Source organism: Pinus tabuliformis, chromosome 4_2, assembly GCF_031772625.1.
Source record: "Pinus tabuliformis cultivar Carrire ecotype Pingquan chromosome 4_2, CPIR1, whole genome shotgun sequence".
NCBI classification, from domain to species: Eukaryota; Viridiplantae; Streptophyta; class Pinopsida; order Pinales; family Pinaceae; genus Pinus; species Pinus tabuliformis.
In genome coordinates, this window is record NC_142304.1 from 700234721 (window position 1) to 700250034 (window position 15314).

Sequence of the window (15314 nt, forward strand, 5' to 3'; positions counted from 1 at the left end):
GCACATCCAACTCACTAATATTTAAGAGAGATTCCTAGTTAGTTTCTTTGATAGAGCGTCTTGTATGCAATTGTGTAGAAGCTTGACATACATTACCCTTTACTTATCTTAAAATACAATTTATTTATATCTATAATTTGTTTTTATCTATATATTTTACAATGATAATATATAAAATATTATGAATTATCATAAACCTATACATTACATTACTCTTATTATTATTTTATTATCATCCCCTTTATATATATATATATATATTTAAATATATATATGTATTATTTAAAATTAATATCAAATTTGTAATAAAATCAATTAAAAATATATTTTTAATCATTAATAAACCTATTATTATTTTTATTTTTTATAAACATTTTTCAAATAAGTAACAAATAAACAACTCCAAACTATAAGTAATAATAAAAACGGAGTTGTCTATAATGCGACTTTTTGAAGATTCCGGTGACGGAATCCGGCGAAGAAATTGAGGTGAAATCTTGATTTCTTGCAGTTAAAATGGTTTTTTAACTGCATATTTGGATTCAGCACCCTGAAAAACCCCTGGGACGCTTTCATTGTGCAGAAACTAGCTATCAAACTTGCGATTCCAATAATTCCTGCCGGATTTCGACCGGAAAAATCCGCCGGAAAGGCTTTCAAAAAGTCGCGTTATAGACAACTCCAATAAAAATAGGTTACAAGTACATGGCGCACAATTCAATGCACATAACCATATTTTAATTTCAACGGTTACATTGGTCTCTGTGCGCATGCTAGCGGCGGATTTGAAAGAGGGAAAAACTTTCGAAATTCTTGAAATCCGATATATATTATCACATTTACACGGTTGGCCGGCAGAGCAAGAAAGAGTGGAGGGCGAAAGATTGTGGAGTATCTGATAGATGGTAGATGGTAGGCATTTGCTAGCCTGACCGGCAGGAGCCAGAGTGGAGAAGTTTGGCCTTTCATTTGCTACCTTGGCCGACAGAGCAAGAGTGGAGAGCAGAAGATCTGAGAGATGGTGGGCTTCTTATTTTTAGCTGGAGCTTGGCGGAGAAGGAGAGAGCAGAAGATTGGAGAGATGGTGGGCTTATTTTTAGCTGGAGCTTGGCGGAGAAGGAGAGAGCAGAAGATTGGAGAGATGGTGGGCTTATTTTTAGCTGGAGCTTGGCGGAGAAGGAGAGAGCAGAAGATTGGAGAGATGGTGGGCTTATTTTTAGCTGGGGCTTGGCGGAGAAGGAGATTGGTAGAACAAATTAGATAATAGAGCCTGACAGATTTTGGAATTTGTTGGGTTTAGACAGAAGAGCAGGACAGATTTTGCTGTTTGTTGCATTTTGATACTCTGTGTTTTCTTTTTTTCCTGGAGCATGGCCATGCTTAATTTCTGTCTGCATTTTCTTTTACTTTTTATCTATTTTGTTTCTGTTTATTTTCTTTTCCTGGTTGGTCTAGATTTGGGTTTGTTTGCTGTTTTTTGGTTCTGGTGGTTGGTCTAGATTTGGGTTTGTTTGCTGTTCTTTTGCTTCTGGTTTGAGAGGTTGGTACTTGTTTGCTGGGTCAAAGAGCTAGGGCGATGTTGCAATGAGCAAAAGAGGGAGGGCGATGTTGCAATGAGCATAAGACGGGATGATTGATTTAATTGTGAAGACTGAGAAGGTAGGTACTGTTTTATTTATTTGGTATTTAAATTTTTGATGGTAGTATTACATTATCAGATGACATAATTGTATTTCAATATCTCATGGATAGATTAGTGTTTTTTACCGGAAGTTTTATCATATTTTTTTTTTCCTTGGATTAACTTGTGCTGTTTTCTCTTGAGGTGCAGTTGAAGAACTATATGACCAATAAATAGTCCTGCAAAACACGGCTGCGGTGTATTTTTTAGATTACAGGTGAGATTAACGTTAACTTTTTGGTTTCTCTCATATCTCATAAGATTAGGGATTCACTATGGTTTTAGTTAAAAACTTCTTATTCCCAATTGCATTTGCATGTAAGGGTTGCGAAAGATTTTATAATCTTGGATGAGTTTGGTTCTTCTATCTCTCTGGTTTTTCGTTGGGAAAGACTTTATAATCTTTTATGAGTTTAGTTTTTTATGTCTTTAGTATGGTTACTGTTGATGCCCTAATAGGTTTTATTTTTGAGTATTGTTATCAAAGTTCAATAAATTGAGACTAATTTAGTGTTAGCATAAAACCCTTTAATGTTCAAATCTAAATAAGGTTCCAGGTTTCCAGAAATTTCTTCTTAGAAATTGTTTCTCTGTGATGTGTTGTGTTTGGTTCTTCAATTTCTTTGGGTTTTATTTCATAATCTGTAATGTGTTTGGTTCTTCAAATTCTTTGGGTTTTATTTTTTTTGGTACTGTTTATTGGGTTTTATTTTTTGAATATTGTTTATGAAATTTCAACATATTTGTGCTAAATCTTTAGCATTAGCATAAAACCCTCTAATAACCAGAGTCTTCTTCTTAGAAACTTTTTGTAGAAGTTCAATATGTAGAGGCGAGTAGTACAAATAATTCTGCATTCCCTGATCAGAACCACAGCAGCCTCTTTACATATTCTTGGATTAACTAGACATATAACTAAGGGTATGTTAAGAGTTGAATTACGCTGCTATCATGTACACTTAAGCAAATTAAGCTACCAGCATATTACTCGTAAATGCGTCATTATTACCCTGTATGAGTTCATCATTATATAGATAAATAAGCAACTTGTAAACTAGCAAATATTCTTCTAGATAGATGCTACATGAGATAATAGAACTACTACGTGGTGAGTGATCAGAGTGTAATACCGGTTTTCATGGAACATAAGTGAGTTCTGCGTCATTATTACCCTGTATGAGTTCATCATTATATAGATAAATAAGCAACTTGTAAACTAGCAAATATTCTTCTAGATAGATGCTACATGAGATAATAGAACTACTACGTGGTGAGTGATCAGAGTGTAATACCGGTTTTCATGGAACATAAGTGAGTTCTTAGCCCTATACGCAGCTTGCTCTTAGTATGCTTAAGCTTGTTCTGAATTGAGCTCTAGTGTTCACACTATTATATGGTTTAGTAATTGAGATTAGCCTAGAATTACACCTTACCCTGATACCAATCTCTAGACTGAATAGAATGACCTGTAAATAACCCCCTTAATCAATAGTACTATGTATAATAGCTGACATGAAAACTACGCTTTAATTACATGCATATCATAGCCAATTAATGCAATACCAAGGGCATAGACTAGATTACAATATATTGGTATCTACTGAGTACAGTATAAACCATGGCGCTAGTGGCAGGGTAATATGGAGTACAGTCAATTGCTCTAGTCACTCAGGATAAAACTGTTACAACACTAACGCAAGCTAATTAAGGGTACCTGTAAGGCTGGGAATAGTGATGCTTTATATAGCACATAACTCTTGTATTTCTACGGTTTATGTCATAGCTCTATTGTACTTGTTACGATTCAAATTTGCCCATTATGTACCTTAACAATATACTATGGACATACAAGGTAATCAAGAGTAGTATGACTTTAGAGCGTACTCATTGATAAAAAGCGAGTATAACTGGTGTTACGGGTTGAACTTCTCCACTATAATTTCACCCTAGTGGTAGTATACACTTAGTAAGATTAATAATCCAGCCTAATCATGCTTACATGATAAGTAAGTGCTGACCTTACTGAATTAAGTAGTATAATGCTTAGTGGCATTAATATTGAGTTTGACTACCATATCCAAGTGGGGTTGGTGCATGTCCTCATCAAACTTCAATATATTGGTGCTGATTTAGCATTAGCATAAAACTCTCTAATGCTCAGGTCTAAAGAAAATTTTGGGATTTCCAGAATTTTTTGTTTTCAATTTTGTTAGTTTGTTTTGTTTTTTGTTTTTTAATTTTATTATTATTTTGTAGAAGTTCAATATGCAAGTAGAATTTTATTGCAATTTTATTAGAGTGTTTTTTTCCTCTTTCCCCTTTGCAAACAGACTTTGGTTATTGGACATTTAAAATGTAAAGAGTGACGAGAAGTCCAAGCCATGTTGAGCTTATTTGGAGTGAGATTATTAACCATTCAGTGACTTAGTAACAATCAAAAAATTTTGGTTTCCAGAATTTTCTTTTTAGACATTGTTTGTAGAAATTCAGTAAGTGGGTTAAATTTTATTACAATTCTTTTAGTCCCTGCACTTTTGTAAACAGAGAATTTGGTCATTGGATGTTTTTGTTTAGTTGAGTGACATACAATCCATGCCATGTTGAGCTTATAAACTAATAAGTTGAGCTTACACAGGTTTGGGGTCAGATTATTAACCATTTTATTACAGTCATATTCATCAATCTCCATTTATTATTTTTCTCAACCAGCTTGAACAAGGTGTAAGGAGTATGGATAGACTTGCTAGTCCTAGGGAGACACTGCTCCCACTGCACATTGAAGCAGGACCTGTAGGAAGACATTTGGATTAGTCAAGAACACATTATGTAAGCAAACACATCTAATCAAGATCTATTTAAAAAAATATGGTTTCATATATCGTGCCCTTGCCTATCTAAGTTTAAGCAAGTTGCCTAGGATGAACTGGCACTAAGTGTGCTTGGGGCCTACTTAGGATAGCTAAGGAAAGAAGGTTCAAATACTTGACAGGGGTTTGCACCTTTGTTTACTCTAAGGTGGGACAAATCTTAGGGATGTGATTTATTCTAATAAGTAGTTCATGGTAAGCTCTTTCTTTTCATTCTACACAATATTCAATCCCTACATAAATGGTTTGGAAAAGGTTGAAAAGAAATGTACTTCTTACATTTTCCTTCCTATTCAGTCTACTACTGCAAACATTTCTGTAACCCAGGCCCATAAAAATGCCTTTTATGCTTTGCATTCCCTTGCATATTGATCTTAGAAAAATTACAAGTACATTCTTATCTATCTAATTCCATCCATATATGTTATGCCTTTAACAAGTTCCATTTATTAATTTTTCCCTAAAGCAATGTGGTTGGAGTTCCCTCATAACTTACAAGGAAGTGCCAGGTTATCCATTGATGAGTTTGCTGAGGAATGGATAGTCTAAAGATTTAACCCTCCTAAAAGGTACAAAATTAGTGCAGAAAAACTTCACGAAAAGGAAACCACCCAAATATTCTTTTCCCCCTTCCTATAACAACCAACCATGGTTGGTGGATAACTCTTATCCCAACTCATAGTCCATCTCCTGCTAAAGTGGACAAAGAAAATGTAAAAATGTTTGCACTTTCTGAATATTTTTAATTTGCACTGTCATAACTTAGGAGCATTTAAACAGGGTCCCTTCACTGTGTTTCACTGTGTTCAGTGTCTGTACAATTATAACATAGGAGCGTAATGTAGGTAGGCCCTAGGGTACATTCACTAGTTAGATTCCTTTAGTCTTTTGACTTCATTATAATTGATTTAAAATGCATCCTTAAAACTGCTTTAGGAATGAGCCAGATTCCTTTAGTCTTCTGACTTTATTATAATTGATTTAAAATGCATCCTTAAAACTGCTTTAGGAATGAGCCAAATTCCTTTAGTCTTTTGACTTTATTATAATTGATTTAAAATGCATACTTAAAACTGCTTGAGGAATGAGCCAGTAAGGGACTTTAAAGGTGTCAGAAATCAAATCAGTAAGATAGAAATTCAATTAATTTAAAATTTATCCTTAAATCTACTTTAGGAATGAGCCTATAAGGGATTTTAAAGGTATGAGAAATCCACCAGTGAGGTAGATGAAATATGGAGCCAGAAATGAGCATGGATGTAAGAGGATGATGTTACCAGTAAGGTGCTGTAACACACCCTTGTGAACCCTTTTTTTTCTTAACCTATCTTATGAGGTATCCTGAGGCACCCTTGTGAACCTCTTTTTCCCGTAACCTATCTTATGAGGTATCCTGAGCCAGTATTATGAGCAGTCAAACCAAACTGTTGGTGTAGGTTATCTACTTTCTATCCCTTCTTCTGGGTTTTCCCTTCAATTAAGCTAAATAAATGCAGAAAGTGGATGTCAATTAAAAGGATCTGCCCATGAAGCTATGAGCAAGAGGGGTATTCTGGATGGTGGGGAGGAAAAGGGTCCAAGAGCATCTGGCCAGTAAACATTCAGATGAACCTGGTCATTCTGGTTAGTACACATTCAGATGAACCTGGTCATTCTGGTTCGTTGGATGCCAATGGTGAGAAGATTTTAATTGACATGATCACCTATTGTGAACCCAATAATTAGGGATGGAGGGCTGACATATTGCTATTAACCAGAACAGACCCAATTCAGCATGTCTTGCAGCGTAGAATACACAGTTTATTGATGCGTGTCTATAATTTTCTGGAAGAAAGGCTTGATGACTTTATTAGCAGGCTTTTTATTTGATGACTCACACGATTAATCATAATCAAGTTTCTAGACTTTTTGGGCTGCTGTATGGCACACAATTCTCGTGACGTGTCTAGATTTTTCACAAAGAAAGGGTGTCAGGATTGCTCTATGAATAGCTTGCTGTGGGGACGAACAGTAAACTTTATCTATAACTTATATCTGGGGTACTTGGGGTTTCTATGTATACGTATATGGTATTGTTTGTTTTCTTAATCAGTGTAATCGGTTGTGTATCTTCCCTCTGATTTAAAATTGGTCACTTAGTGATCAGTCTGCGCTACTCAATGTTTTGATTTGATAATTGGTTGGTCACTTTGTTACCAGTCTCTAGCACTCAGTATTTTGATTTGATAATTGGTCATTTGCATAGTTTGTTACCATGTCCAAATAAGGTGTCTGTGCCGCAGTAGTAGATATACCAATGCGTAGTTCTGATTCACAGTCTAGCTCCCATGAACAACCATTTGGATCCACTCGAGTTTAATTAGGGTAAAGTTTTTTCCCCTTTGAAAGCCATTGCAATTTACGGAGACTGAATTGCCATCTTCTTTCCAATCGAGAAGTCTTTCAAGTTTAGGGCAAGATTTAAGATGGTCAATCTTTGTTGGTGGATCAAGAGGTTGCTACTTGTGCAATGCCTAAATCCCCTTATTTATCAGGACTTTGATTGAATAGCTTGCATGAGAAGTTCCAGATCCTTGGAATGTCCTAGTACCACTGGAATGTCAACTTTTGATCAACAGCAGATGAGGATTGGCATTCTTCTATCTCCGCCTTGTTAAAATATGGATTTCGGTACTAGATATGTGCAATTGCTATAAAAAATCAGATTGCCTGGAAATGCATACCCATCGCCCTCCTTCTAGGTTTTTTTGGAGTTTTGTAGCCTATCAGCTGCCCTCTCATATTTTGCACATACAGCTAATAATTCTTTTTTCCATCCCAGTTCTACCATAGATAGCATAGATAAGAAATCGGCTGAAAAAGCCTTGTAGTTTACTTTCCTGCTTGTTCGCTAAAATTTCATCGGGATAATGAATACTTCAAAGTTTCATGCTCTGTTCCAATTTTGAGGTGTTGTCCGGATAAATATGGCTTGAATTTTTAGACAACATGCATAAGGGTCGATATTTCCTTATCATAGATGCATAAAAGCTTCTCTTTGTGAATCAATTTCTAATAGGCTACTGATTTTGCCTGACCCCAGTGTTCATGTCAGTGCTCAAGGCATCATATTTCACTTCAAAAGTCTGTGAGAGCCAGCCTTCTGTTACAAGTATTTGGCAGATGCCTGCTTGAGTTGGTACAGTTTGCCATGTACAGTGATTTTTTTTTTTTTTTTGGGTTTTTTAATAGTCACAGTAATTCTTTGGATTTGCTTCATTTATCTGTTTAGTTCAACAAACCTTTTGAAAAGTGAGTTACAAGAAATGCAATGTGGTGAGTGAGGACCTTCAGATCTTCAGTCTGACCCTCTCTAAACCTAGCTATTACACTACTGGATAGACAAACTTAAGTTACTAATGAAGTCATTTAGTTTCACCTTCTGTAACAAGTATTTGACAGATGCCTGCTTGAGTGTTACAGTTTGCCATGTAGAGTGAACTTTTCGTTTGTCATAGTAATTCCTTGGATTGCCTTCATTTATCTATTTAGTTGAACAAACCTTTTGAAGAACGAATTACAGAAAATGCAATGTGGTAAGTGTGGACCGAACATGCAACCTTCAGTGTGATGCTCGTATTTGACAGATGCCTGTTTGAGTGTTACAGTTTGCCATGTAGAGTGAACTTTCGTTTGTCATAGTAATTCCTTGGATTGCCTTCATTTATCTATTTAGTTCAACAAACCTTTTGAAGAACGAATTACAGAAAATAATGCTATGTGGTGAGTGTGGACCGAACATGCAACCTTCAGTCTGATGCTCTCCAAGCCTAGGTGTCACACTACAGATAGACATACAAGTTCTTAATGAAGTCATTTAGTTTCACCTTCTGTTACAAGTACTTGACAGATGCCTGCTTGAGTGTTGCAGTTTGCCATGTAGAGTGAACTTTTCTTTTGTCATAGTAGTTCCTTGGACTGCCTTCATTTATCTAGTTAGTTCAACAACACTTTTGAAGAATTGATTACAGAAAAATGCAATGTGGTGAGTGTGGACGGAACATGCAACCTTAGATCTTCAGTGTGATGCTCTCCAAATGTAGGTGTCGCACTACTGGATAGACAAACTTCAGTTATTAATGAAGTCATTTAGTTTCACCTTCTGTTACAAGTATTTGACAGATACCTGCTTGAATGTTACAGGAATGAACTTTTCTTTTGTCATAGTAATTCCCTGTATTGCCTTCATTTATCGATTTAGTGTTCAACAAACCTTTTAAAGAACGAATTACAAAAATACAATGTGGTGAGTGTGGACCGAACATGCAACCTTCAGATCTTCAGTCTGATGCTCCCCAAATTGATCTGTCACACTACTGGATAGACGGGGGCTTTTACTAGACACAATCTGATACATGTCCAATTATTTTACTATTATTTCTCTCTCATCCTTAAGATACCTGTATGGGGAATATTCTACTCTTCCAGGAACCTGAAATATATCTTCAGTCTGATGCTCTCCAAACTGATATATATCATAAGATACCTGGCAACCCATAAATATATTTCTATTGCTCTTGAAGGTAAATTGCACATGTCCTCTGATGCAAATTCGCTATATTCATCCTGTATAATCAACAATGAATATATCTTTATGGTACAGGTCAATTGATGTACCATATGTAAAACATACTGAATTGTACAATGGGTTTGGTTCCCAACTGTACCGGTTCAGCGAAATTTATAATGGGTGTACATCGCTATTGATGCGAAAAAGACTCAATTGAGTTTGTCTTACGCTGTAGGACAAAACAGACTCAATTCAGTAGTTTGTCTTACCCTGTAGGGCAAACAGTATCAATCCAGTAGTTTGTCTTGTGCTGTAGGGCCTCGATCGCTCTGCCATCAACTTACTGAGTTACTGAGGCCAGGCCAGGCAACGTAGTGACTTGTGTGAGCCCAATGACCTCCCCTTAGAGTGTGGCACATGAATGTAATACATGTTTTAAATATATTTTGATATATTTAAAACATTGATTGACCATGATTGGGGAGCTTGCCACATCAGTTGTCCTCATTTGTCTGGGTGGTTAAACAGGATCATGTATTTCTGGACAAATATGAAACAGCTCTCAATTCACCACATCCCTCGCTCCCAAAATGATCAAGCTGACAGTCTGTCGAAGAAGAAGGGTCTGTCTATGGCCCTTGGTTCTTGGTCTATGATGGTTTTTGTTGGTGATAGTTCCTGTCTCATCCAGGACTTTTTCATCCAGGGAATATGATCCTTTTTTCTTTTCATCCATCTGTTTACTTGTATTTCAGATAGTCTCCTTTCGCTATATATGTATAAGACAGTTGCTGATCTTGCCTTTGATAAGACCTTTTTGTACTAATTTTGGTATGATGTAGTGTTGATCCCTCTTGGATATCCTATGACTGCAAGATTTTGATTTATATGCTTGCAAGGTGTCTGATCCTTGTCATATATTATGTACTCTTTATATTGCCTCTTTATATTGCCTCAATATAATTCTATGAAGATTTTTCTCTCTGGAAAAAAAATATTTTGATATTCTGTGAGGGCAATGACCAATCAGAGAGTCTGGCACATGTTTTTTTAACGTAGTTAATTTATTTTAATGTATTTTGTTATTTATTTTAAGGTAAGCTACCAAGTTGCTTACCTTGATTGAATCAGTCAATCTTGAAGTGCGTAAATGGCTCCTAAAGTATCTTGAAGTGCGTAAATGGCTCCTAAAGTATCTTCCAGGCAGGAATTATATCTCTGTGAAATTTACAATGAACTAATTTTTATTCTTGATCAAATATGAAAGGGTATTTAATTATTTTTTTTTGTTTTTATTATCTAATGGCATATTTGTAACTAAAAATTTAATTTTCTTATTTTATCAAACAGGTATAAAACAAGTCGACGGAGAGAGGGCTTTTGACAAGAAGTTATAAATGAGAAGATGGAATTGCATGTGAAATGGTGAGTGAAATTTTTATTAGTTACAACTATTATTTTAAAATAAAATTATTATTACAACTTTGAAGCTTCTTATCATATGAAACAGGTATAAAAAAATAGATTGGAAGCGTTTCCACTCAAACCCAGATGCAGAGTGTTGTAACAAAAAAATTATATATGAGAAGGTAAATGGAATTGTTTTGCAATTTCATACTCCATGTTTAATGGACTAATTTTGATCTGGTCTTAAAAAAATATTTAATTGTTTGTTATTTATTATCTTATTATCAAAATTATAATTTTTTAATGGTATGCAGGGATCAAGAAGGTAGATGGAAAGAACAGGACCAAGAAGGTAGATGGAAAGAACATGACCAAGAAGGGGAGTGCATTGGCAAAGGACCAAGAATCTTTGTAATTGTAAATTGTATTATTATTTTTGACGTACTCACTCAAGAACTATACTTTAATACATAATCATTTTTTTTTGAGAGGGGGTTGACCCTTCTCCCAACCTTCAAGATAGCATGGCCAAAGCTATCTTGGAGGAGTCTCATTGTCTTGGATAGTCTTAATTTTTTGGTTTTTTTTTGTTGGAGTATTTTAATTTTAATTATTTTATTTATTTATATGTCCGTCTTAAAATAAATAAACTTAGAACAAAATTTTTAGAGTATATTATAATAGCATGGCCAAATTATGGTACTAATTTTTATTAAAATTTTAATAGCCAATTATGGGTGAGTTAATAAAAACAAATTTATAAAATTGTAAAAATATATAGCATGGCCAAAGAGCCATAGAACTCTCTTATTGTTTTTTCTTTTTAAGAATTTTAGCTTAATTTTGTAATTTTGCAAATAATAATTTTATAATGGATTAATTTGATTTTAAACTTGTAATTTAAAAAATAAAAAATAAATTAATTAATTAATGTGAAATGGTGAGCGTATATGACCATTATTTTTAAAAAATATTTGATTAATTACTTTTGTTATTTGTATAAAATAAAATTATTATTTAAACTTTAAAGCTTAACGGGTGGAAGTGAAATAAAATTTTAAATTTATACTACCATTTTGAAAAAAAATAAATTAATTAATTAATGTGAAATGGTGAGCGTATATGACCATTATTTTTAAAAAATATTTGATTAATTACTTTTGTTATTTGTATAAAATAAAATTATTATTTAAACTTTAAAGCTTAACGGGTGGAAGTGAAATAAGATTAATTTTATTTTAAATCTGTGATTTCTAGACACTAAAAAAAATAAAAATTCAAATTTTTATTGGTTTCATATGGTATCCCAACCACAAATGATATTATTGAAAACTTTAATACAAATTAACAATTGAAAATTTCAAAATTTATACAAATAAGATTTTACAATTGAAAATTTCAAAATTTATACCAATAAGATTTTAAATTTATACATTTGCCTATATAAGTGATCAAGCTTTGACAAAAAGGTATAAGTGAAAAAATGAAATTGCTTTTACAATTTAATGTGAGATATGATTAATACATTTTATTATTAGTTATTTATTATTACAAAATAAAATTATATATAAAATAAGTGGGAAAAGTTTTCACTCAACCCAAATGCAGAATATTGTGATAGTTATATGAAATTGTTTTGCAATTTCATAATCAGTGAAATTTATAATGGATTATTTTTTTGTTGGATTTTTAAAAAAATATAGAATATTTAGTTGTTTGTTAAATTTATAATTTTTTAATGGAAAGAACATGGAGGGGAGGGGAGACCAGGGGAAGTGCTCAAGTAAAGTTACAAAGAATCATATATTGGAAGAATCTTTGTAATTATTTTTAATGTCTTTTTATTAGTTTTTTTTTTTTTTTAAGAAAATTTCGATTCGTTAAGTGTTTTCAATTGACTATTTTAATTTTAACAATTTATTTTAGGCTTTTTGCAAACAATGATCTCTGGTTTGCAAACAATAATTTCCCATTTATACTTCACATTTTAAAAAAAATTGATGGATCATATTATATAGTTTTGTTACGTTAGTTTTCATATAATAGCTTTTTATACCAGCCAAAAAAATTAAGTGCAAATTGTTTTATTATTTTTAATGTTCTCAAACTATATTTTAATACAATTAGATTTTTTTTTGGGAAAATGGGCAAAGCTATCTCAACATTTTTAAGAATATATTTTAAATTACTTTTTAACATTTTTCTCCCATTACTTGCAGTATTTTTTCACAAAATCAAGTTAAAATGACTATATAATATAATATATTTTTACAATTTTATAAATTTATTTTTATTAACTCTCCCATGGTTAGAGTAGAGGTCTATTAAAATTCTTAAAAAAATAATAATAAGAGAAAAATATGAACATGCTAAAGTTGAAAACCATATGCATATTATTTACCTTGTTATTTTAAGTAAGGCATACAAATAAATAAAATAAATTAACCTATTGATATATATCAAAAATATAAATTTATTATCTTTTATATTAAAAAATCAAATTTATAATTTTGTCCAAAAATTACAAAAAGTTTCTATTAAATTACACCAAATAATGCACAATATGTATACAATCAAATATCACAATATATATATATATATATATATATTTTTTTTTCTTCCAATTAATATTTTTCACTAACATTTTAATCATTTATATTTTAAAATGTAAATTTAAAATCTATATACACATTTTTATAATAAAAATGCAAATTTACATTTTCATAACCATATAACATAACTTTGTTTTACAAATATTTTTAAAACATTAATTCCCAATAACGTTCAATTAATTTAAAATACACCATATTACATAATCATTATTATCACAACACAACACTAACATAAATAAATAATAAGATTTTAATTGTATAATTTTATGGGTTAATTTTCATAGTGTTGTTTGGTCTATAAAGTTGTTATGAATAAATATATAAGAAATAATGTAAAATAATATAAATGTTAATAATCATAAATAATGTTTAGTTAAAATAGCAATTAAGCTGAAAAAGCATGTTTAAATGAGACATGACTCCATGAAGAGAGGCTCTCATTGTATCATCATTTTTATTTATACATTTTAATATATAATATTTGTATTCTTATTTTATCATTCTTTACATTCCAAGTCTTTTAGAGTAATTCATTGTATCATCATTTTTATTTATAATATTTGTATTCTTATTTTATCATTCTTTACATTCCAAGTCTTTTAGAGTAATTAATTTGTAGGTAGAAGAAACTTTGTTCACTTCAAAGGTATCAAGAAAAAGTATTGGTCAACCTGAAAAGAAATAAATATATTCAATCATTTATTTTTTTAAACATCATGGTGGAAGTCCAAATTTAAAAAGTAAATTTAAAATCTACATACATCTTTTTATAATAAAAATACAAATTTACATATTCATAACCATATAATGTAACATTGTTTTACAAATATTTTTAAAACATTGAATCCGAATAACAATAATTTAAATTAAAATGCACCATATTACACACAACCATGTTACAAGACCACTAATTTTCATAGTCATTTGTGTTTGGCTTATAAGGTATCAAGTGAAAGTATTGTGAATGTGAAAAAAGGAGTATACTCAATTAAATTTAAAATGTGAGGTTGGATTTCTTTTTCAAACACATCAATTAATTTTAAGTATTATGTTTTATTAAATAACACAATTTTATATTTTTACAATGATTCATGAATGATATAAAAAAAATAAATTAATTTAAAATACACCAAATTATGCACAATATTATATTATGTGTACAAACAAAATACACAATACAAGGCATTTCAATACATCACATTATTACATTATAACACAATTTAAACAAATATTTAAACTATAATCTTATTTGTATCACTTTTTATTTTTTCAATTAATATCTTTGGTTAAATCACATTTTAAACATCCTCTTTGATTGGTATATAGGGTATTATATGAAAACCATATGAATGATGAAAAAGATTTGAAATCAAAATCAGAAATCATTAATATATCACTTATTTGTGAAACTGCAAAATTAAAATAAATAAAGATAAAATTTTAAAACCACAATAAACAATTACATAAAATAATTACTAAAAATTAAAATACAACTCCTTCCTAACTTTAGGCTATCTTTGAAAATTGTGAGGAAGACAACCATTTTTAAAATAAAAATTATTATTATCTTTGAAAGTTTACAAGTTCATTTTTAATACTCCACTTGTTGCCAGGGAAATAATATCATGTGAAAGAGATGTATAAACTTAGTTCTAAAATGTAAAAATAAAATCTATATACATCTATTTGTAATAAAAATACAAATTTCTACTCATAACCAAATAACATAATATTGTTGTACACAGAATGTTAATGTGTATAATTTATATAAATACACATAACAAAACATATCACAGCACATCATAACACAACAGTGACACAAATAAATAAGTAAAAATTAAGGTTTTAATTGTATAAATTTTAAATATTAATTTTTATTAAATAACAAAATTTTAAATGTAAGGTAAGGTATCTTGTGGAAGTAATGTGAATGTGAAAGTGCTTGGTATATAAAATATTATGTGAGAGTAATGTGAAGCTGACTTTTTCTCAAAAACATATATTAATTTTTATTAAACAACATAATTTTAAAATGTAATTTTATAAGGAATGTAAATGTGAATATAAAGTTGAATATTTTTTTTATAAAAGCATAATTAATTATAAATCAAAATTCAAAAATCATTAAATCAGACTATCCAAGACAATGAGACTCCTCCAAGATAGTTTTGGCCATGCTATCTTTGAAGGTTGTGAGA

The 15314-nt window shown here is 31.2% G+C and overlaps 1 long non-coding RNA gene across 1 annotated transcript; it reads left to right on the plus strand.

The window, feature by feature from the left end:
- The first annotated feature begins 885 nt into the window (after window positions 1–885).
- On the plus strand, window positions 886–11072 carry LOC149171405 (uncharacterized). The gene is made up of 5 exons (XR_016259553.1): window positions 886–1659; window positions 1832–1898; window positions 10448–10522; window positions 10608–10686; window positions 10819–11072. It is a non-coding gene; the product is annotated as an uncharacterized LOC149171405 (long non-coding RNA).
- The last annotated feature ends 4242 nt before the right edge of the window (window positions 11073–15314 follow it).